The 25,726-nt window shown below is 44.9% G+C and overlaps 1 protein-coding gene across 2 annotated transcripts in view; it reads right to left on the reverse strand.

Moving 5' to 3' along the window:
* The window catches only part of PGAP1 (post-GPI attachment to proteins inositol deacylase 1), a 707,270-nt gene that overhangs the window by 88,236 nt on the left and 593,308 nt on the right, over positions 1–25,726 (reverse strand). The gene's annotated exons all lie outside the window — the stretch shown is intronic.

Genomic DNA, 25,726 nt, shown 5'->3' on the forward strand with positions numbered 1-25,726 from the left:
TGCCTCCGTCCAGACTTCCAGCAGCGTTCACCATGCGTTCTGAAGATGGCCGCCGAGGAGCAGAGAGGAGGCTGGCCTGGGGGAGGAGCGCTGCCACAGGGCCAGTCGGCGTGTTGCAGAGAGGGCTGTGTGCAGCGGGGGAGGCGCCGGCTGTGAGACAGGGAAGGCGCGCTCCCCTGGCATGAATTTAACCCCTGGGATGCCGCAGCGATACCGCTCTGCCGCGGTCCTGCTATCCCAGGGGGGTAGTGGAAGCGCAGGTTAGTACCTGGCTCCACGCTGCAGCCAGTCCCCAGGGAGCCCCCTGCCTGGGGACTTCTGGACCATGTATCAGCGGGGACCCACCGCGGGACCCCGCTGCTTACCTTGCTGCCCCCCTTGAGTCCGGCCATGGTCCTAAACATCTGGGGTCACCCCTAGCTGTGACCCCAGATGCTTACCAGCATCCCCGGATCGGTACCGGCGTTCTGGTACCGGCGGGGGTGTAGGGAAGACAGCATGGACGTCAAAACTGACTGTCCATGCTGTACTTCCAGATGTGCAGCCACAGCTGCAAAACAAAAACTTCAGGGGCTCTTCATGGCCCCGCTCTAAGAGGTGCCTCCGACTCCGGCCGGGCACCGAACTAAACTGAGATGCCTTGGCTCGGGGGCGGGGTATAGGAGGGGGACCCTAGTGCATCCTGGGAGGCTGAAAGCTTAACTCTATGGTGCCCGATGACTGACGTCACACCTATACCCCAAGGTATCCTGTGGATACCCTATGGACCCTGAAGTAGAAAGTTGTAAAACACATTAACTAAAGTGTGGCTTTACCAAACAGCAGGTTTTCATGTGGTTTGGTGTGAAGTATGTGTGATTTAATAAAGTATGTGTGATTTAATAAAGGTCAAATTAAACATCACAGTGAATGACTCAAAACTGCTAGGTGGGCTGTTAAGTCCTTTTCTCTGATTCCATGGCGGACAGTGGAGACATTGGGGTATAGCAGGTGTGAGAGAGTTTGGACACTAAAAGGTTAAAAATCTTCCCATTGGGAATGACCCATAGCTGTCCCTAAGAGAGGGAGCGCTCCTGTGCGGAAGAGAACACCCTGCGACCGAAAGAGGCAACGTGAGAAACAAAGGTGTCAAAGCTGTAGAATTTAATAAAAGTGTGCGTGGACGGCAGATCTACAAAGTTGTGCCACTGAGGCACCACAGCGAGCAACCCATGAAGTGCCCACTGATCTTGTAGAGTGGGTCGTAATCCACTCCGGGACGGGTCGACCATCTGAAATATAAGCAAGGTGGATAATAGCAGTAACCCACTGGGTAACAGATTGTTTTCACACCGGCCAGCCCTGATTTTGAGCGTCAAAAAGGACTAACAGAGCATCAGTGCGACACAAGTCGTGTTACACATAACGTGTTAGCGCCGTGCGACTTGGTAGCGCTAAGCATCTGTTCCTGCAACATTTTCCCTTAAGTGCGTCTTATTCGCATAGTGATGTGAATAGGACGCACAAGCAGCTGATTAAAATAATATGTGGCATGCCTATATTCTGTGTGCGACTGCGGCTGTGACACTGTAATGTAATATTTAGCATCCAGATATTATTGTGGTCGCATAAGCTGCTTGTGGAAATAGTCACATGAAAAGATGCTTGGCGCAACTAGAAGGGCTGTTTAATGCGCAAGGAAGCTAGATGTATGTGGACACATCTGTAGATTAGAAGAGCATGAATCACATCCAGGGTTTGCAAAGATGGATCTGAAGTACCAGATTCCCCCACCGGGAGAGCCTGCACCACAAGTTCTTGACTAAAGTGGAAATCTGAGACCACCTTAAGAAAGAACTCCAAAGTGGTGAAAGTAACGGTGACCTTTGCAACAAGGCAGGCAATTCAGAAAACAGTCTTCTACATCAGGAAATGCAGGTCCATCAACTCAAGTGACTTCAAAGCGGTTTCTGAAGAGTCTGAAGAACCAAGACCAAGGGGCTAATTCAGCATTGCATACAAGTGCAATGCTGAATGCAGATCCCCGAGGTATTTAAGAGGCAGTGCAGGGGCGGCCGGAGTTCTCGGAAACGGTGGCGTGTCCGTCCCGTTTTCCGCGAGTGGCTAGGCCAGGGGCTGCGTCCAGGGACGCAGTTTCCTGGTCTCGCAAGCCAGCCAGCCTGAGTAAGCTGAGGCTTACTCAGCTGGCTGGCGGACCGACGCCATCCACCATCGCGACCAATGCAGCAGGGGTACCATCAGGCTTGGACTGGGCTGCCGGGGAATCAAGTAATTCCTCGATGGGCCCAACTGCATTGTGACCACGGGTTGCTGTCATAGGCAGAGCCAGGGGGGCCACCTACCCCTGTCGTTTCTAGCATTTTTTGCTGTCTCCGTCAGGTTTGCTAGAGAGAGCTGGAGGGCACAAGGACCCGCTGAAGCTCTAACAGCAGGTCCACCCGACAACTTCCAAGGCTGGCCCACCCTGAGACTTGTAGAACACAAGGAAGAAAACAAAACGCTCTTTTTTGAGGGCACGCTTAAGTAATAGGTTTAATTTAATACATAACTTTTGTTTTCATATTCCTTAAAAAATGTAAAGATATAAAAGTAGCACACATACAGCATACACTCAGACAAATATAAAATCACTCTAAAAATATGAATACGTTATAGTCAGGATAAAGATTTTTTAGCATACTTGTAACCATATTCATACATGGAGCATATAATGTTCAATATTAAGCAGGTGAAAATATTTTGTCTCTTTTTTTCTCTCAATTTGACAATTCCTTATAAGCGAGTAGTATATTTCAATTATTGCATGTCAGGAATTTCCATTTATCAGCAAGAAAAAGTATATTATTTTCGTTTAAGAGTAATTCATATTTCTCAGGACATCCAATGTATATTCATCCCAGTCTATTTTGTCAACAGCATGGATAAATCCTAGTAGTCTTATTAGCAGGTTCCTCTCTTCTCCATAATGAGTCTGACTATTGCATGCCGTATAACACTTAAAAATGCATTCTAAACCAAAGGAATGATGTTGGTAGACAGCAAGAGACTCTTATTTCTATGCCTTCAATAATTATACATCACATATAGGAGCTCATTCAGAGTCGGTCGTGAGCGCTGAGCGCTCACAACCGACTCGATGTTGCCCCACAGCGCATGCGCACTTCGGAGCCGGCTCTGTCGTGCGCATGCGCGAGACCCAGCTAACGACGGGCGCTTCGTCGTTAGGGGTCTAGTAGCAGACGGGGCGAGCTGTCGATGTTGAGTGACAGCTCACTCCGTTTGCTGGGCGGCCAAACGGAGGCGTTTCAGTTGGAACGCTTGCCGTTTTGGGGCGCCCCACTGACATCATTGCTGATGTCAGTGGGGAACTTCCTGCTCGACAGAGCAGGAAGCTCCCTGGGGCTTACGAGTGCCCAGACCTTACCCTAGGGTCTGGTCGTAAGCCCCAATGATCATGATGGTCTTGACCATCGCGACCATCACCCATGTCGGTTGTTAGAGCTGTGGGTGTTAACCCACAGCTTAACGATCGACAAGGAGGCAGCCGTTCAGGATGCAAGTGGCTGCCCTGAACTAATAATACCAATAAAGAAGGCAAAAAAATATATATATATTTTTTTTTTAATAAAAAACAGGTAAGGCCCATTGAGACCCTTTGGGCCCAAAGTGTCCAATAGGAAAATCCATTTAGACTCCAACTGCAACAGACGTTTAGGTCTGTTGCCACCCCGCAATGAGACAGGTACATGGTCAATCAAGCGGTAGCGTAATATAGCCACCCCATGTTGAGCCAGGGCGAAAGGATGGGCCACTTGCTGTTCACTACCACCCATGGAGATGGCCGCCCTGATGGCAGAACAATGTTGCGCCATACGCTCCTTAAACTGTCTCTCTGTCTTGCCCACATAGTGTAACCCACATGGGCAAGACAGAAGATAGACAACAAATTTGGAACTACACGTGAGAGAGTGATACATTTAGAATTTCCTGCCTTAAATTTAGAATTTCCCGGAGGAAAATGTCCCCCACTACCATATACCTGCAGGTTAAACAACCAATACACTTAAAGTAACCATATTTGTGTTGCAAAAAATGAGTGGGCACAGATCGTGAAAATCCCGTGATGTCGGTCTTTAACAAGAAAATCACCAAGGTTGCGGCCCCTAGTATAACATGGACGAATCCTAGAGTTAGCCAAAGATGGCAACTCAGGATCGGTTTGAATAACAGGCCATAATTGTTTAGCTTTCCTACTACTAATATTGCTACTTGTGCTAAGCCTGTTAACCCATGTAATGATTTTAGAATCCACAGGCTTAATAGCCGGTTGTAGCAACTCTCTCCGTGCAATACTCAAGGCTTTCTGTTTAGCTTGCACTAACTCCGACAAAGGGTAACCTCTTACCATGAATTTTTGAGCCATCGCTTCCAGTTTCTCATCTCTATCATTAGGGTTACTAGAAATTCTGCATACCCTGAGCATTTGAGAATAAGGTAAGCTCTAGAGAGTAGCCACCGGATGGAAACTGTTGTGTCTAAGCCAGGATGGTATTGCAATTGGTGGGTTTAACAAACAAAGATGTCTGTAACAAACCCAAATTAGAAGTAATTTTTACATCCAAAAAGGTCACCTCTTTAGTGTCAATGCCATACGTTAATTTAGCCGGGGCTCCTGAAGCATTATGCCTCAGAATTAGGTCATGAAATGATAGCTCAGGGCCTGTCCAAAAAATAAGAATATCATCATATAACACAAATATAGACAGATATAAAGATGAACATCAGGACTATCAAAGAACAAGCTCTGCTCGACACTGTACATATATGCATTAGCGTACGATGGGGCCACACAGGACTGCATCGCACACCCAGAAAGCTGTAAGAAGAAATGCCCATCATAAAGAAAATAATTGTGCATTAAAATGTATTCCAAAAGCCTCATAAACACACTGACATGAGCTCCCTGATAGAACTCATTGCTAGTGATCAAATTTTTTACTTCCGCAAGTCCCTCCCTGTGTGGTATACAGATACACTACACTACAAAGAAAACAATTGTTAGGTAACACAGTGAAATGTAATAGCTTTTGTAACAATGCTGACGTATCCTTAAGATATGTGTGTAAATTTTGAATGCATGTAACAGTGTATCAAGATAGACAGCAATAGGATGGCCCAGAGACCCAAGGGCAGAGATGATAGGTCTGCCTGGGGGACTCTGTTCATTTTTGTGGATCTTAGGAATAGTGTAAAACACCGGTACCATCTAGAATTCCACACTCAAAGCATTAGCCAGATCTGAAGACAACAAACCTCTAGCAACAGAGTCAAGTCAAAATTTTATCCAACTCTTGTTTAAAGACAAAGGTAGGATCTGAAGGTAATAGGTCATAAGTAGAGGTGTCAGACAGCAACCTAGTGCATTCCTTCCGATAATCACATAAATCCAATACCACAATGGAACCACCCTTGTCGGCTCCACAAATAATTATATCCCTTCTCCTGCTTAAAGACATAAGGGCTTGATGTTCCTGTTTGTTAAGATTAGGACAAACAGTGTTCGTGATTTCTTCAGTACTCTGGCCCTGATTTTGTGCGGCCTCCTGGCCGCTCGCATAGCTGTGGGTGACCACCCACAGCTATTGCGAGCGGCCAGGATATTGGTCGCGATGGTCAAGACTATCGGGCTTGCGACGAGACCCTTGTGGCAGGGTCTCGTGGCCGCAAGCCCCAGAGAGCTTCTAGCTCTAATAGAGCCGGAAGCTCTCCCACTGACATCACTTGTGATGTCATTGTGGCCGCCCACAAACAGCAGGCGTTCGCTTGGAAACGCCTCCGTTTGTGAAGCCACCCCCCGGCCACGCCTACCAAACGGGATGAGCTGTCAATCACCATCGACAGCTCGCCCACTTTGGTGCGAGACCCGGAGCGACGGAGCACCCATCGCTAACCTGGTCTCGCGCATACGCACGACGGAGCCGGCTCCGCCGTGCGCATGCCCAGTGGGCAAATATCGACCCGGTAACGAGCGCTCAGCGCTTGCGACCGGGTCTGAATCAGGCCCTCTGTTCTAACAGTCTCGTAAAGGTTTTAATGGATGGATTATGTGTCTGTGGTTCAAACTGAGAACGGGGGCAATCTTGCGCACTTGGGATGGAACAGAGATTGAACTAGACTAATCAGGATTATGCACAGGAATATCTTTTTTATCAAAAAACTCACACAATTTTAAAGTGCGCTGTAACTTGAAAGAGTCAGTTTTCCACTGGAACTTATCATGATAGTTCGTGGGAACGAAAGAAAGTCCCTTGCTTAGAACCAAAATTTAATCGTTACTAAGCGGGGTAGATTACAAATTAAAGATCACATCCTTCTGCCCCTCGGGAGTTTGGAGCTTGTTCTTCCTCTTGGTCTGCCCGCCCCTTCTCGTGGGGTTGGTCTGGAATCTGCTGGCCAGGCTCGGGTGTCTACCCCTAAAGGGATGAATTTATTACCCTCGCAGAGGTGCTGGACTGGGTTGTATATGCAGTAGCAGGTCTACGTCTCTTAGAAAAAGCAAATGCATTAGAATTAGTGCCACTGCTCAGCCAGCCATACACCCTATGCTGCTCATAATCTTGTTTCACTTTGTCCCATTTTTGTTTTTTATATTGAATTAGCTCAAGTCGATATTGGTCAACCTGTTGTTGCATTTTACTGCACCAGTTAGTCGTGCTGTCCTCAGTAAACGTTACTGAATGTTTATCCTCAAAAATATTTATCTTATCTCTAGCGAGATTGAGTTCACGATTGGACTCATCTATCACCAGCAGGATCCGGTCCATGGAACATTTATTCAAAATGCCTATCCATTTTTTACAAAATGGAATACTATGTCGACCAATGGTGGGCATATTATGAATGCGGAAACCACGGGGAATATGTTTCTCTTTATAATAATCTGATAATGTGATGGCATAGTATAAAAAATCTTGGGCCTGATTCAGACCCACTCGCAAGCGGCTGTCCGCTCGCAAGTGGGTCAATGGTCTGCACTGAGCATGCGCACGACGGAGGGAGCTCCGTCGTGAGCATGCGCCAGACGCGACGAGCGAAGGACTTTCCTTCGCTCGTTGCGTCTGATCAAAGGGGGCGCGCTGTCGATGTTGATTGACAGCACGCCCCCTTCGGTGGGCGTGCCTCCCTGACGGGGGCGTTCCCAAGGGAACGCCTACCGTCAGAAGCCGGCCCACTGACTTCACTAGTGATGTCAGTGGGAGTGATTTTGGCTCTGATAGAGCCAAAATCACTCCGGGCCTTGTGGTTGAAAACCTCAACCGCAGGCTCCGGCTCGCAGTGGCGATGGTCGCGACCATCGCGGCCATCAAACTGCACGCTCGTATAGGCTGTGGGTGGTGACCCACAGCTATACGAGCGTCCAGGAGGACGCTCCATAATTATGGAGGGCGGCCCTCATTCAGAGCGTGCGCTCTCTGCTCAGAGCGTACGGCTCTGAATGAGGGCCCTTGTTCACACTTTTTTAGCTTAAATAAGTCTCTATGTAGATCTGCGAGTGATGGTGAGCAAATCATGGTCTAAAAGGTGCTCCTTGTGCAGGATACTAACAGCCTCAGTATCTGAAAAGCTAAATGATTCTCCTGTGTCCAACTGAGAAAACTGCATCACATGCTCTGTAGCCTCCATATCAGTAGTAGACATCTTTATCAAACAAATGTGTCCACCAAACTATATCACTCTGAATATGGTGACATATAAGCACCAGACAAAAAAAAAAAAAGCTGGCACTGGAAAAAAACAAACAGTCATTAGCAATATGAAAATACTTGATGAAGAAAATCCCTTCAGTCCAAACGCATAAATGGGTTGAAATGGGATAGAATTGACATCAATGTAGATGTGTTAAATAGCCTGGTGCCATGTCCTGTGTACTCACTTAAAGTCCAGTGGTACCACCATAAATAATCCAATGGACCGGCACTCAGATGGCAGTGCTCCAGCACGTTACTGGCTCCGGTGCCCTCCTGTAGGTTAAGCAGAAGCAACCTCCAACTACAGATGCGATTCAGGATAGCACTCAGAGACTTCCAATTGAGTAGAAAAAATTTAATTTAATAGGTCAACGTTTCAGAGGACGGAACTCCTTTCTCAAGACAATACAATACATCAAATGACAAACAAACATTTAAATACCTTACACCATTCCCCAATCACTCTTCCCCGCCCGATCAGCATGCGCACCTGGCTTCCGGCATCACAAGGGTATGCGTCACCACACGGCGCAGCCCCTAGCCGTCACCAGGTGGCGCCCGCCAATTACATCAATTACAGTGTGGTTCCACCCGGACCGCTGGCATGGCAGAACACTGAAGGGGAAAACACCTGTTGTTCGCACCAAGTGAAATAGGCTTTCCATACCCTGTAGTAAAAATCCTAGCCGACGACGTTTTCCTGGCTATGAGCATGGTCCGGACAATTGCATCTGAGAATCCCCTCACCTTCAGTTTGGTTGTCTCAATAGCCATGCTCTCTAAGCCAGAGATTGTAAATTTTGTTAATGAAAAGGACCTTGACTGAGAAGGTCTGGACTAAGATGTACCCACCAAGGGGGTGGCCACCAACATTCGAAGAAAATCTGTGTAACGGGAGCAACAAGACCAACAGGGAGCTACCAGAATTTCCAAAACATGTTCCTCCCGGAGCTTGTGAAGGACTTGTGGAGTGAGAGTGGTGGGAGGAAAGAAATAGACCATCCCAAAGATCCATGGAGTGGACAGGACATCTGCAAGGTAAGCTGCTGGATCTCGAGTAAGAGAACCATACTTGTTGACCTTGTTGTCCTGTCTGGAGGCCATCAGGTCAATTTCGGGGTGTCCCCACTGCTCCACCAGATGCTGGCAGATGGAAGGGACCACTCCCCCACGTGGACATCCTGGCACCTAAGATAATCTGCCACTCCGTTTCCCATGCCGGGGATGCAAACTACCAATTTAGGGCTGTATTCATTTTGAGGCGAAAAGTCTGTTTCCGCGATACTTTTTCGCTGATGACGTCATTTTCGCCTGTTTTGAGTTTACTCTGCATTCAATTTGGAAGACTTTTCGCCTAGGCAGAAAGTCAATGCAATGTAATAGGCGAAAAAGTTTCGCCTATTAATAGGACTGGAATGATGATGTTTGCCCATGCAAGATGACGTTTTGCCTCTTTCTGAGTCCCGTTTTTTGGACGGAAAAATCCGAACTCGGCGTGCAAATTCAAACCTATCAGAGCCTGCACATCCCTAAAAATTACTTTTAGGGACTTAAAAATATGCTTACCCCCATTTTCACGTACCCCAAATTTGATGGGACCACTTTTAAAAATGAATAAAAAAACCCCTAAGTGCTCTTCCGCAACCACCTGCCGCATCTATTTAAAAAGCAGACTTTCTTCTGCAGGCAAAAACGGGGGTACCCACAGTGATCCCCGAGGTCTTGACATCTTTAGTGGGATCCTACAATTATTTCCCGAAAACTCCCGTATTTTTTTGCCGATCCAAGTCTCGCCTATTCCCGATTTCGCCTACTTTGGAATTGAATACGGGGAATAGCGAGCACGCGCGTGATACTTTTCCACCTGGAAAACGGGCGAAGGAGGTGAAAAGTCCAGCAGGCGAAAAGTCTGGACTTTTCGCCTCAAATTGAATACAGGCCATAGTCAGAAGATGCTTTTCAGCCCAGGACATAATGCGTGCCGCTTCCCTCATGACCTGGGCATTGGGAGAAAAGAGGTTGAAATGGGACTCTCCCGGAGGATGTGTGAGGGTAGGCAACTATGCACTTCCTCCCTCTTGGTGCCCCCAATTGTCAGTCATGGACATGTGCAGCCTTTATGCAAGCATTACCTATAGAAACGGGATTATGAGTGTGGACCATTGTTTGGCACTAATTAATTTTTACTGGTTAACAAGCTGTCATGTAGATGTCAGCTGCCCAAAGCATCCAGGTATTGCTCTTCTCCCTGGTGCTGGTGGCCCCGACTCATCTGTGTGATCTGGATGATAGAAGAAAATCTGGCGCAGAGGGGTCCAGTTCGGAGATATTTTGAGACAAGTGAAAAGATGTTGGTGTAGTCTTGCATGTTTTATTTTATTATTACCAGTTATTTATATAGCGCACATATTCCGCAGCGCTTTACAGAGAATATTTGGCCACGCACATCAGTCCCTGCCTCAGTGGAGCTTACAATTCATATTCCCTACCACATGCTTACACACATACACACTAGGGTTAATTTTTTTTGTTGAGAGCCAAATAATTATATACCTACAAGTCACGCATGTGCACAAGGGCCCTGAAGTCCGGCGGAAGAAGCCGGACAGGGACGGAGGGATCCAAAAGGTTCCCTCTTCGCAACCCGGTACTCCTTCCCATAGGGAAGGAGCAGGTTGCGAGCACGGAGCATGAGCACTTGTAATCTGAAGATGGCAAATGCGCCCGCACTCAAGCTCAGAAAATATTGTATTTTCTGAGCTTGATGAATTCCCCATAATAGTGTATGATGACAGCGAGCAATTCCGCCAGAGGAAGGTAAGCAGGAGATATCTGTGATATCGCCTACTACACCTTCTTGATGAATGGCCCGATAACTTGTTCATTTCACCTGCTTTTGTAGAGATTAAGAAATAATTAAAAGACTCCTAAAAGTGATAAGCTGCAGATGTAGGAAGAAATTGAAAATATGGGATTCAAAGATACCATTCTGAGTTTGTACCCGGTACTACTGTATGTTGAAGACAATTTCTGATTTGGGTCTTAGTGGACACAGAAAGGGTATTGCTATAACTCTCCCAGGCAGAAAAGAAGCATTCAGTATGTGTACTGTATGAAAAGACAATATTACAAAACATAACGACATCTGCTGTGGCCTAAATCCCATCTAATTTTGACAAATTAACATCGTAAGGGAATTCAATTAGCGCATACTATAGGGTGCAAGCATAAATGAGCAAAATTTTGCTGCTGGATAACTCGTGTTCAATTCATAATTGAATCTCATCCTATAAGTCCTAGCATGGTGTTTATATGTCAGTTGTATCGATGGTATTATTAGGGGGCATTTAATACACGTTATTGCTGTAATGTATGCATTCAGCGTCTCTCTAAACTACTAGAATTTGCACCCGGTCTTCACCTACCCAGTCCTCTTTCCCATATAGTGGAATTAACTCAGTGATATCCAAGGTCTTATATGGGTGTGGTAGTATAGGTTTATTAAAAGTTGATGCAGATAAGAGACAGAACTCCTAAGCAAAAATTATAGTGAAAGCATGGAAAACAAGAGCCGTGCTTTTCTTTCTATGAAAAAAGGTATCCATAATCATCTAAAGTTACAAGTGGATTCAATATTTATAGTATCTGTTTGTACCCAGGCTTTTGCTCACGTATGCTAAGGTGCAGTGTTTGCTGCCATTAAAGGCCATCACTTTACCAAGTACCTGCCTGTCTGCAATCCTCATTTCAACACCCCGTGCTACAATATTTATTATAAATATACTGTATATACACTGTCGAAGCTGGTTTAGTGGCTGAGACAGAATCAGTGTAAAATTAGCTTGGAGCGACGCCATCTTGCGAATGGAAACCAGACTCCATCTTAAAAATAAGAATCTGCACGACGCCATTTTGCGAATGGCCGTCCATTTTAAGTTACAATTCACGAGCTAAGTACAGATGGCAATGTTTTTGGTAATCCTTTTAGAAGCCATGACAAGCCCATTCTGGGGACAACCTTGCATAGAAAAATACCAAAACGACTAGAAAAAAAACAGCTTCCTGAGAAAAGTAATTAGAAAATACAATACACCAGGAACTGTGGCTGTTTTTGCATGTAAATGGAGAGACCCCACATGTGGACAGATGTAGCTGTGGCAATTGTAATATTGCCCAGACACTTGAATTTGACTGAATGAACAATGGTAAGAAATCTGCTTGAAAAGAACTGACACAGGTATCCTAATTAGGCAGAAGAAAACTTTTAAACTCACTGTCAGACAGGATGGCACCAGCAATCGGCAGGGGGTCTCCACCCTGTTTGAGAGTGAAGCTCACTGCCCATAACACATTGCATTGCAGTTTAAAAATGTTAGTAAGGGATGATATATATGTGTGTATATATATATATATTAAATCCATCATAAATAGACTCATATGCATAAACACCGCACATTACGCACAGTTGCGCTGTTAACATACCGCACATTAGCGAATGCATGATATCCTGCATGTGAACGCTGTTTATTAGCTTCATGCTTACGCATCTGCCACAAGTTAACTAGCGTCTTTTCCCAAACCCATAATACTTACACACTGCACTCTCACGTAAAAGGTTCCATAGCTTCAAAGTGTAATATCCAGGGTTTATTCATTTATTGCTAATGTTGTGAAATAAAAGATTATTTGGTATCTAAGGTTTAGTACATGATAAGCAAACAGTGTTTGGTGTTGTACTGATCGACTCTTTCTCAGCAGCTTTCCGGTATCATCGGTGAGAAGATCGCAACCTGCATTCTCAACTTATGAACAGTAGAGAGTTAAAACACTAAAATGTACTTTGTAAAATTAACAGCTTAGATTTGCATGCAGGGGAAATAGAGGAGACAATAGGCTGTCGGAGGCTGACCTGTGTCCATTTGAATCAACCTGTTAAATATCCTGTAACAGATGCACCCACACTGGGAACCAATGAAACAATGCCAAACTTTTCTATTGTATTGCTTATCCCTGTAAGGGTATAAAGGTGCTTACAGACTCCAATCTGGAGTCTTCATGCTGATGCTATTGATGGAGGTTTACTTATGGATGCCGGTAACTGGTCCCAGTGCGCGCTAAATTGTCTTTAGATCACAGCGTGTAACCTACTGTTTTTATGTTGAATAATATACTTTGTGCTTTGGAGACACATTTTCAAGGTCTGAAGGCTTTTATTTTACTGTATGACTGCGTACGCAAATAGCGTAAATTTTATTAGGTATAGGCAGATTTTAGAAAGTATAGGCAGGAGCGTATAGAGGTTTAAATTCAGTATCCTTAACACACACACACACACACACACACACACACACACACACACACACACACACACACGAATGAATGTATAAAAATACAGCACAATACTAGTGTAATCGCTCTTGTTAAGCCCGAAAGTAAAAAAAAATGTGCAGTCACAGAAATCTATACATTTTTTGAAGTGTTGATGTGCCATATTTCAAACACAATAAAAAGGAGCAGGCACTGTCCAAAAAATTAGTTGCAATGAAAAAACTCTGTCGAACACATCTGCAGGCACTATTCCATTCATCTTTGGCAGCCCGCCTGCTGCATTATGCTAATGTGAGTATCTGTCTATCTTCATGCGGATGGAGAATTAACACCCACTTCATGCAGGGTACAAGGGATCCGCCTGAAACAGGCAAGCAAGAATGGAAGTCTGCCTACATTCCCACAAAGCAGATCAGTTCTGTGCAACCGCACTTTGCGATCAGTAAACGCATTAAACTCTGTCCATGTGAGTATGCATGTAACAGCCCATGTGCAGTCTTGATTGCTTTATACTGCACATGCAATGTTTGCATATAGCCATCCGCATTTGGACTTGAGTCTGACTCAGAATCAGGTACACAGACTCAAGTATGCGCACAAATGTGTAAATACATGGGCATTATTTTTACATGCATTTGCATATTTTATTATTTATTACCAGTCATTTATATAACTCACACATATTCAGTAACACTTATTTACAATCAATATTCCCTACCACATGTACAAACACACAAGGATATACTATATATATATATATATATATATATATATATATATATACACACATCTATATTTTTGTCAGCCAATTAATCTACCAGTATATTTTTGGAGTACCATACTTGCCTACTTCTCCATTCTCCTTTTACGGGAGATGACAACTCTCGGGGTAAGATTGTTGTATCAAAATGCAGCCAATCGTGGGGATGGGACGGGGTTAAAATTATGCGATTTGCATAACAAACAGCCCTGCGATTCCTAGTGTTATCTCCCCATGCAGGAGCTCCAGCTACTTTTCCGTGGGACTACCCAAAAATCTTGAGTCTCCCACCCTTCCGAGAGAGTAGTACAGTATGTGGAATACCCAGAGGAAACTCACACAAGCACAGTGAAAATATACAAACTCCAAACAGACCTAGAAACTGCAGTTGTATTAAAAAGTAAACAGCAGTTATTTATTTATCATTAATTGAGCATTTAAAACACTAATTGGGCAAGGGCCTAAGGAAGAATGAAGGCACTACAGTAGTTTGGCAGGTCCTAGTTCTATTTTTTAGTCTATAGGCAAGAGGAAGGCAATGCGAGAGCAGTACAGTAATGGATTATGCTACGGGAAGTATGTGACAGCTCCAGCTGGGCTGGCACATGGCTATGCCCCATGCTCTCCTCAGTGGCACATCAGCACTCGCTCCCTCTTCCCCACACCGGGCTGATTAATAACTGCTACGATCAGAGCTCAGCTCCGATCAGGCAGTGTTCGGCGCTTCTGCAGAAGCTCAATGTATAGTATAGGGCTGAGGCGAAAGTACTAAATACAATGGAAGCGATCACCTCCGGGTGCCAGTTCCGAAGAGGTGCCCCTACCGCCTCCATTGCCTCTAGTTCCACTTTATGTGGCTTTACATACTCCATACCAAACCTCCAGGAGCGAGGCAGCGCTGCTCATATGTTCATGGCACACATATTGGAGTGTAGGCATGGCCCCTACCTCCTCTGTCAGCTCCTACCCCTCACACATGCAGCAGGACCCGCTCCCTAGTCTGTTCTGGGCTATTGTGGAACACCATGGATCAGCTCCGTCATTGGGGAGGGGGTTTAAAATGTTAAATGTGAATGAGGAGAATGAGTGCTGCAATGGTGTTGGTAGTAAATGAGGAAGATATATTTGAGTACTGCTGCAGTGTTGGGACAGAATGATGAGCGGTGGAGCTGAAGGACTGTTGGTAGTGAAGAAGGAGGTTGTCAGAGTACTGCTAGGGTACTAGTAGAAAATGGGGGGGCATATCTGGGTGCTGTTGAAGTGTAAGTGGTAAATGAGTGGGGGGATGGGTACTGCTGGAGTGTTGAAGGTGATTAAGGGGGAGATGTCTGGGTGCTGCAGCGGTTTTGGTGAATGAGTGGAGTGTGTTTGGGTGCTGCTGGGGTGTTGGTGGTGAAAGCAAAGGGGGGATAGTAGGTGGGGTTATCACCATCTATTTCACCTCCTGGCGTCTGGTATAAACATATGCCTCTGGTGTATCGGTGTGAAAAATACTGCCCACAAGACAATTGTGACTGGCCCTCTGCCTAACACCAGCGGCAGGTGGCCCACTGAACATTGTGAGCATTTAGCATAAAGTACAGTGGACTACATAAATACAGGACCTCCTCTAAGCCGCGTGTGTTCCCGGGCCAGGAGTCTTGCTCACCATGAACACTTCAGTCACACACCGCTGCCCCGGAAATAGCTGGCTGTATAGACAGCCGATAGAAAACCTCCATCAACTACACTACCAGGTAGCAGTAGTCCAAAGAAGTGTCACTTGTTGGGGTGAAGGTTTCTATGGGGGTCACATTGGGGGGCTCCCTCAGTGATGGCTCACTCTGCAAATTCTAATTCTAATCTGCCCAATCTTCTCCTGAGTTACCAGTTGTACAGCCGTGGCCAAAAGTTTTGAGAATGACACAAGTATTGCTTTTCACAAAGTTTGCTGCTTCTGTGTATACTGAAGTAAAATACAAGCATTTCATAAATGTCAAAAGCTTTTATTGACAATTACATTCAGTTTATGCAGAGAGTCAATATTTGCAGTGTTGACCCATCTTTTTCAGGACCTCTGCAATTTGCCCTGGCATGTTGTCAATCAACTTCTGGGCCACATACTGACTGATGGCCACCCATTCTTGCCTAATCAATGCTTGGAGTTTGTCAGAATTTGTGGGTTTTTGTTTGTCCACCCGCCTCTTGAGGATTGACCACAAGGCCATGAACCCAAAATTTCAATGTTTTGTTCCACGAGCCACTTAGTTATCACTTTTACCTTATGGCAAGGTGCTCAATCATGCTGGAAAAGGCATTGTTCGTCAACAAACTGTTCTTGGATGGTTGGGAGAAGTTTCTCTTGGAGGATGTTTTGGTACCATTCTTTATTCTCGGCTGTGTTCTTAGGCAAGATTGGATGAGAAGCAACTCCACGCGTGAATAGTCTCAGGATGCTTTACTGTAATTGCTTTACTTTAATGTAATTGTCAGTAAAAGCCTTTGATACTCATGAAATACTTATAATTTTACTTCAGTATACCATAGTAACATCTCAAAACTTTTGGCCACGTCTGTACAGGAAGTTTTCTGTGAGTGTCTCCCCTTATAGCTTATTGGAGAGACTTGTCTACACCCGCCTCACACACTTTCTTAACACCCACAACTTATTGGACCCACTTCAGTCTGGCTTCCGTTCCCAGCACTCCACAGGGACAGCACTGACTAAGGTAGTAAATGATTTGGTCACTGCCAAGGCTAAAGGCCATTACTCACTTCTAATTCTACTAGATCTCTCTGCTGCTTTTGACACTGTTGACCACTCTCTTCTCGTACAAACATTACAATCCCTAGGTCTTAAGGACACAGCCCTTTCTTGGTTCTCTTCCTACCTATCTGATCGCTCTTTTTCTGTTCGTTTTTCTGATTCTGCCTCCTCTTCGCTACCTCTATCAGTTGGAGTACCGCAAGGCTCTGTCTTAGGTCCTTTGCTATTCTCAATCTATACCACCTCTCTTGGCAAACTAATCCGCTCTTTTGGATTTCAGTACCATCTGTATGCGGATGATACTCAAATCTACCTATCCTCTCCAGATTTATCACCATCTGTATTGGTCCGTGTCACTGAATGTATTTCTGCCATTTCATCTTGGATGTCATCTCGCTACCTGAAACTTAATATTTCTAAAACAGAATTAATTATATTTCCACCGGCCAATAACAGTTACCAATCTGATCTCTTTATATATACACACACACACACACACACACACATGGGCGGATTGGGCCACCGGGACATCGGGAGCTTTCCCGCTGGGCCGGACCCCTCTCTTACTGGATTAAATGGGAGAAACCTCTCTGACGGGGCCGCCCGCCGCCGATTGGATTTGCAGTGACTGCAGAGATCCGATCGGCGGTGGCCCTCTCTGTCAGAGCCACGGCCGCGCTGAGTGCAACACGAGACTAGCTGTGCATGGCTGTGCCGTGGTCAGTGACACCAAGCGGTCTGCAGCTGCGCCTGGTGCACCAGTGTTACTACCCCACACACGCTGACCGGCCGCGCAGGCTGCAGGGGAAGATGGGGAGGGGCTGCGGGCCACGAGCTTATGAGGAGCAGCAGCTGGAACACTGTGTGGACAAGCTGAAGTGGATGTCCCTACATTATCGGCTCCTCCTCCACCCACCTCTTACACACACAAGGCAGGAGTCAGGACCTACTTCCTCTGCCTTTTACGGAGAGGTGGAAGACTGGGAGCTGTGACCAGTGAGCACCTTGAAGCAGGCTAGCAGTGCACTGTAATCAGAAGACCACAATGCAGCAACAGGCGGTTAGTGGTAGTTCAAGGGTCTGGGTGTCTGGATGTTGTTGTATGAGGTGGGTGTCTGGGTGTTAATAGTGTAGTAGGGGGTTGCCTGGGTGTGTCTGGGTGCTGGTAGTGTATGGGGTTGGGTGTTTGAGTGCTGCTAGTGTGGGAGGGGGGTGCCTGGGTGCTGGTAGTGTGGGTGGGGGATTGCCTTGGTGCTGGTATTGTAGGAGGGGAATGTCTGGGTTCTGCTAGTGTAGGAGGGGGGTGTCTGGGTGCTGGTAGTGTGGGTGGGGGTGCCTGGGTGCTGGTAGTGTGGGTGGGGGATGCCTGGGTGCTGGTAGTGTGGGAAGGAGGTGCCTGGGTGCTGGTATTGTAGGAGGGGGATGTCTGGATGCTGTTAGTGTAGGAGGGGGGTGTTGGGGTGCTGGTAGTGTAGGAGGGGGTGCTGGTATTGTAGGAGGGGTGGTGTCTGGGTGCTGGTATTGTAGGAAGGGGTGTCGGTGTTGATAGTGTAGGAGGGGGTGTCTGGGTGTTGATAGTGTGGGATGGGGTACCTGGGTGTTGATAGTATGAGGGGGTGCCTGGGTGTACATAGTGTAGGAGTGGGTGCCTGGGTGTTGGTAGTGTGGGAGGGAGTGTCTGGGTGTACATAGTGTAGGAAGTGGTGTATGGGTGTTGATAGTGTAGGAGGGGGAGTCTGGGTGTTTGTAGTGTAGGAGGGGGGTATCTGGGTGCTGCTGGGGTGTTGATAGTGAATAAAGGGGGTTGTCTGGGTGCTGCAGAAGTGTTGGTAGCGAATGAGGAGGGGGTGTCTGGGCTGTGCATTGGTGAATGTGGGAGGGTAATTAGGTGCCGTTGGGGTGTCATTGGTGAATGAGGAAGAAGGTGAGTCATTGGTGAATGAGGGGAGTGTCTGGGTGCTGCTGGGGTGTTGGTAATGAATGAATGTGCATGCTGGTTGGGGAGCACAGCCACTATTTTGCCTCCATGAGCCTCTTACAAACTTGCGCCTCTGACACTAGTCATCTCTTATTCAAACAGGAACAGAATGTCACCTCAAGCCAGTGCTCTGCTACAACTGACCTATAGATTACTATGCAAGTACAGGCCCTATTTATACTTTGTGACAATCACAAATATACTGCATGTTACACTGTCCTTTTGGTTTTGCAACATGTTAATATTCAGCAATAAAATGTGCATATGATTAACATGTTGAAGGTGATTGTGAGGCTTCTCAGCCATTGTTTCACACTCATATAGTTGAAACAAATGTGTCACTTTGCAAGGTAATTATAATGGCATTTGTGCTGAATTTGGCACCGTGTCCATGTTATATACAGTAAAGTATACACTTTAAGAGAGGCTGTTCATACATTTGACTATTGTATTGGGATAGCAAAATGGCTACTGACAGCCATTTCTATTCATGTTCTTATGTGTGTATCAGATTTGAGGTGGTGTATTACGCATGAAATGGTACAGGAATGTGGAAGCAGACAGGCCATAAATCCACAAGGCGTTGTCTACTGCGATGTACGCTTGCGTTAAGTTATAGAAAGTCCTTATCAGTAGTTAACCAATAAAGTAGTTTGAAGTAGGTTTATGCCCATATTAGTAAGAGTTAGATGGGTATGACAAGTAGGATACTATATAAGCAAAGAACAAAGAAGCTGCCAGGGGCCTGCCCTATGCCTGGACCAGAGACTGCAGCTGGTGGCCAGGATATAATGTTCGTTCCAGCTCTATTCTGAGAGGAGGCTCCTGGATTGTGTAACCATCTTATATTCCGAAGCTAAGTAACTATTATTCTTCCATATCTTGTTATTTGTTGTAATAAATTATATCTTTTTTCAAGATACTGGTTTGTGTGGCTTAATTAACCTTCTGTATCCAAGAACCTTATCTCGTTCCACCGGGAACATTAAAGTGGTGTCAGAAAGTGGGATAGAGAGAGTTAATAGTCATAAATCTGCTTGGAATGTGTAGGCAATTGTTTTAGCATTGCTGTGCAAACGTAGTGTTGTGCAAATGCAGGGTTGTGCTAACCCATGTAAAAAATCCTCTGTCTCATAAGTGAATGAGGGAGGTGTGACCTCATCAGTCACAGAGTGTATACTGTACGTCACAGTATATCTGTATGTTGTCTGTTTACTGTCTTTGTGTTTGTGTTGTTGAAACAAACAAGAATAATGCATTTTAAGATTTTTAAGAAATATGCAAATATGTTGAAAAATTAATTGGGATTTCAGCTGTCTGATTTCCGGAAAAAGCATAATGTTGGTTTTTCACTGCCTGGTATTGATAAAAGTAAAAATAGTGACATTTTGCGTAGACCAATATATGCTGAAAGAAGTGTAAAATCTGTTGAGAAGAATGCAATGATAAGAAAGCCTGTCTCACAGACAGAGAGAGTAAGCCTGAATTCACATTGTCCCAGAAATTCCATAGGGAGGGGGAGTGAATCCCCACAAGCAAGAGTTGAGATGTCAGCTAGCGCAGAAATAAGTGCTGATTTATTACACACAGAAAGTGTAGAATTTGTGAGCTTGAAATACAAAGAGAAGTGTGTGAAGTTACGCAGAAAGAACTTGAAACAGAAATTAAACAATGTATTCACACTACAGAAAATGTGTTTGATCAGAGCTGTGTGCATTTTGTGAAATCAGAAATTTTCATCAAACAAAATGTTGAAATCCATGAAGGCAAAGAATATGTCCAGAAATCAGAGGCAAAATTGAATGCAAATGAGGTTTCTGAAAACATGCCATTGGTTAGTGATACTGTTGAGGTGAATGTTGGTATTCATGTATTGAATAGGACTGTCCAGCTTGCCATTCACTGTAAACTGATTGAAAAAAAAGATGTGTTTGCATGGCCATTCGAAGGGGTGTTGCTAAGTGAAGGGGTGGTGATGATGCCTTTTGCCTTGCCCAATGAGACATGGGCATTGCCCAAAGGAAAGGGTGGGAATTAGGCAGGATTGCAGTTAAAGACCATGCCCCTGAGGCTGAAGACTCCCATTGTGGCAACATTACTTTTACATGGCATGATCAGCGTGTCATTGTTGAGTTTAAAAATGCAAAAAGTGAACAAGATGTGTTTTCTGATAAAACATCCATTGCAAATGATGTTCATGGTTTACTTGCTCATTGTGAAGGAGGGGTTGGTGGGTACACACTGACCAACCACATGGGGCATACATGCAGTACAGACACACTGTTGCAGATTTTGTGTTTGGTAATGAAATTCGCATCCTTGTGTATTTCCTTACAAAGCCTTACCAGCCAAAGGTTTTGAAGCAGCTGAAAGACACACAGTTGCTAACGACAACGGCAGAAACTCTGATGCTAATTAAGGAGCTCAAAGCACTACTTGCTGGCCGAGTGAAATTTAAACCAATGTTTGAACTGTCCATACTGGATTTCTTTATGATCACAGCTCCACAGTGGTGGGAAGATTTCCAAGACAGAGAGCATTATTGGTTCATGGACTATGGTGCTACCTGCACGCACATAGGACTGTTGTGGATTATTGCTGAAGCAAAGCAGCTATCTTTACAAGCTGACAGCCGACAGACAGAAGAAGGGGCTAGCGAACTTGTTGCATTTATGACTGTTTTCCAAGTCACTGACAAGACTGCATGCCCTGTAAGTCTTCACACTGAGAAATGGACATTTGACACAAAGTCTATAAGGGCTGCTGTCCAAAGCTGGAAGATCGACGTGGGACATGCTGATACACACACCTACAGCTTCAATGGTGTGTGCACAAGTAAACTGAGCACAGAATGTGGTGTGCAATTCACCGCAAAGACAGCACTGATGGTGCTAGAACTGTTAAGCCATGACGGAGCTGACACTACATTTGAGCAAGCTCAAATCAAAGGGATTCCTTATATCCAAACCATGGTCAGAGACTTTGCAAAAACCTGTTACGTTTGCCAACAGCTGGAAATGTGGCCTACCTTGCTTACTACTGATAAAGGCCTCATTAACTATGAAATGACTGCACAAGTCTGGCTGTTTGAATTCATCGTTTGCCACCAATAAGATGGAGAACGAGTGCTGTATTGAACAGCTACAAAACACTGTCATTCAGGAGTGAAGTTGTCTCAAGCATAGTGATACAAGATAAGAGACTTTCCTGAATATGTGACAGTCTGACTTTTTGATATTATGGGATGTCCAAGAAATTCAAGCAGACAAAGACACCCATTTTACAGAAACATGGAGTATATTGGGTTTTCTATGCTTCATACCATTCACAAAACTGACATCAGTATGATTGAATAAATGGATGTGTTGTTTAGGAAACAGGAATGTATATATATATATATATATATATATATATATATATATATGTACACAATGTTGGGTTTTTAGAGCAGGCTGTATACAGTACATATATATTTTGATAACCGGAGGGTGGTAAAAGGTTGAATTTTAAAGTAAGATATCTGGTGCACAGACACAAACACTTATGATAAGGTTGTTAAGAAATGTTTAGCAGGAAGAGAATAGAGACAGGTGTAAGAGAGGTGCAGGATAAGTAAATGCTTATTTTATTTTGTTGTTATGGTTTATCTCACACTGTTTATTTGTTTAAGCCAACAGGTTGCTGGTTGGATCGTCGCTGGAGGTGAGAGAACGGCGCAGGTGTGCCTGAGATGACGATGACCTGAGAATGATTTCTTATACAGGAGAGAGAGTCCAGGAGGACAAAAGAGTTATAAGATCTGATAGCAAAACCATTACATACATCTATGTGTATTGTGCAAAACTGAACTTGTGCCTTATATTGGTTGGATCCACACTCACCAATATTCTTAAGACTTTTTCAAGATTTCATTGAACTGAACTGAACTGAACTTTACTGATAATAATTATCTTATAAGTAACTGATATATTTGATATTATCATATGTATTATTCACTGTTTTATTAGAGTATTCACATATAAAAGGGGATTGTTTATGTTTGAGTGCATGGTGGGTAGGAAGATATTTCAAATACGGGATATAGGAGCTCAATTGGTTGATGTTGCCAGGGAATGGCGGGCTCTGTTAAACATTACATGTAATTGTAGTGATACCCCAGACATGATACAATTAACACCTGATCCTGATTAGAGCAGAGATCTTTTGGCCAATGCATTCACTGTGGTGGCTAATATTCCACATATTCTTCCAGATGATGTGTATTACCTTTGTGGGAGAAAAGCCTACAAATGGTTGCCCTATGGGGGATTTGGTAATTGTACATTGGGACGTTTGATACCCACCACATTCTTTACAGATGGGAATCAAGTTAATACCAAGCAGATTCCACATAATTTGTTAACCAAGAGAGCAGTGCGGCCTTTAAAACAGTATTATGAGGAAAGTTGGTTACAGTGGTTCAACCCTGTTAAGAAATAGGGGGTTGGTTCACTGGTTTACTGCATATGCTTATTTATGGAATTATGATCATAATATGTATGTATCTTGGGATCAAGGTATTATTTCTTTGTGCAGGGAAATCTTGTAACATGATGGATTCTGTTACATTGATGCCAATTAGGAGGCAAGATCCCTATGAGATCATGATATACATGTCTTCCACACCATAAGCCCAAGGGTGGATTGTATTGGGATAGCAAAATGGCTACTGACAGCCATTTCTATTCATGGTTCTTATGTGTGTATCAGACATGAGGTGGTGTATTAGGCATGAAATGGTACAGGAATGTGGAAGCAGACAGGCCATAAATCCACAAGACGTTGTCTACTGCGATGTACGCTTGCGTTAAGTTTTAGAAAGTCCTTATCAGTAGTTAACCAATAAAGTAGTTTGAAGTAGGTTTATGTCCATATTAGTAAGAGTTAGATGGGTATGACAAGTAGGATACTATATAAGCAAAGAACAAAGAAGCTGCCAGGGGCCTGCCCTATGCCTGGACCAGAGACTGCAGCTGGTGGCCAGGATATTGTTCGTTCCAGCTCTATTCTGAGAGGAGGCTCCTGGATCGTGTAACCATCTTATATTCCGAAGCTAAGTAACGATTATTCTTCCATATCTTGTTATTTGTTGTAATAAATGATATCTTTTTTTCAAGATACTGGTTTGTGTGGCTTAATTAACCTTCTGTATCCAAGAACCTTACCTGGTTCCACCTGGAATAACTATCAAGCTACAAAACAATCAGCCACATCAACATACATATACTGAGTAGTGTGACTGCAGAAGCGCTCTCTGACACTGACTGAGCCACCACTGTGAGGGAAGGAGGATGATGATGGAGAGAATGTGGCTGGGGCATGAAGGAAGGAAGATGATGGAGGAGAGAATGTGGTGGGGGTGTGAGGGAAAAGGATGATGAGGGAGAGGATGTGGCCTGCCCATGAGGGAAGGAGGAGAGAATGTGGTGGGGGTGTGAGGGAAGGTGGATGATAGAGGAAAGGATGTGGCCAGGGTATAAGGGAAGATGGAGGAGAGGATGTGGCTGGGGTATGAGGGAAGGAGAATAATGGAGGAGAGGATGTGGTCGGCCCATGAGTGAAGGAGGATGATGGAGGAGAGGATGTGGTGGGGGTGTGAGGGAAGGTGGATGATGGAGGAGAGTTATGAAGGAAGGAGGAAGATAGAGGAGAGGATGTGGTTGGGCTATGAGGGAAGGAGGATGATGAAGAGGATGTGGCTGGGGTTTGAGGGAAGGAGGAAGATAGAGGAGAGGATGTGGCAGGGGTGTGATGGAGGAGAGGATGTGGCTGGGATATGAGGGTAGAAGGATGATGGAGGAGAGTTGTGGCTGGGGTATGTGGGAATGTGGATGATAGAGAATGAGGATGTGACTGGGGTATGAGGGAAGGAGGGTGATGGACCTCGCCTCCTCCACAGACTCCACCCCCCCATTTAGAGCTGCTTCAGAAATTTCCCGGGCTGGTTTTCCATCCCAATCCACCCCTGTATGTATGTATATATATATATATATATATATATAATATGATACATATACAGTGGCGGCTCCTACTTTTAGACTTCAGGGTGGCTGCAATTGCCTAGCTACTGCTAGCTGAACAGGGTACACCGCATAGGGGCATATTTATTATTAGGTCCTAGACCCAATAATCATAATTTATAATTACCACAATTCATGGCAATAAGAAATTATGGACGTATGAAGAAACACCCACAGGGTGTGTAAGAAGTGAAAGGATTGCTAATTCGGAAGCGGCTCTGCACATGTGCGGTCTTCTGGCCACGTATGTGCTAGTGGTGAGTGCTGGGAAGGGGGTCTTACTTTGTTAAATATCCTTGTCAGTGACTCTGGCTTAGCGTAAAAAACAGATCCTTGCCAGGTGCTGCTGTTGGCACTGTGGGCCAGAGCTCTCCATTATTCCCTCCCGTCGCAGAGTGAGACACCTCTGGGGGTGAGAAATGGGATGAGTGAGCAGCCGTTGTGCAGATGAAGGAGAGAGCTCTCCCGGCCTATCACTCTCCCCTCCTCCTGTCTACCTGGCTTCTGAAGCTTTGCCCCTTTTCCTTTTGTGTGAGTGCGTTTGCCTCCTGCAAAGCATTGCAAGGTGTGCAAGTGCAGGTGGCGGGGAGAGGCTGGCTGGGAAGTGACTGTAGGGCACAGATTGATATAGAAGTTGACATATTTGTAAATGGGTTGATCTACTTTTAAAACTAAAAAAAATATACACTCAATGAAATTTGATAAATATTCAAATATATTCTGTTACAAACTTGAATATGTATAGCATTGTTTAACCTCCTCCAGTCTGCAAACACCAATACAGTATTTCTACTTGAGTACAGTACAGTGTTGTTAGTTTGGAGCTCACATTTTCAGACTGACATTTAAATATGTTATCCAGTGTTCCCAAGATCAGCTGCACAAAAAAAGACGGATGTTGGGGAAATGTGAGAGTCTTCATGTACACCAGGAAAGGGATTTGTAACGGCATTAGCATAAAGTTGCAGATGCATTTGCAGTAAAAGATACAAGGAACCCGCCTCCTTCCACGGACCCCACCCCCATTATACCACAGCCCCACCCCCATCACAGAAAGACACTTGCTTTCAATTCCTATGAGAAAAAAGATGGTGTTTCCAGTTCCGT

This window comes from Taudactylus pleione, unplaced genomic scaffold, assembly GCF_031769625.1.
Source record: "Taudactylus pleione unplaced genomic scaffold, aTauple2 ptg000690l, whole genome shotgun sequence".
NCBI lineage: Eukaryota > Metazoa > Chordata > Amphibia > Anura > Myobatrachidae > Taudactylus > Taudactylus pleione.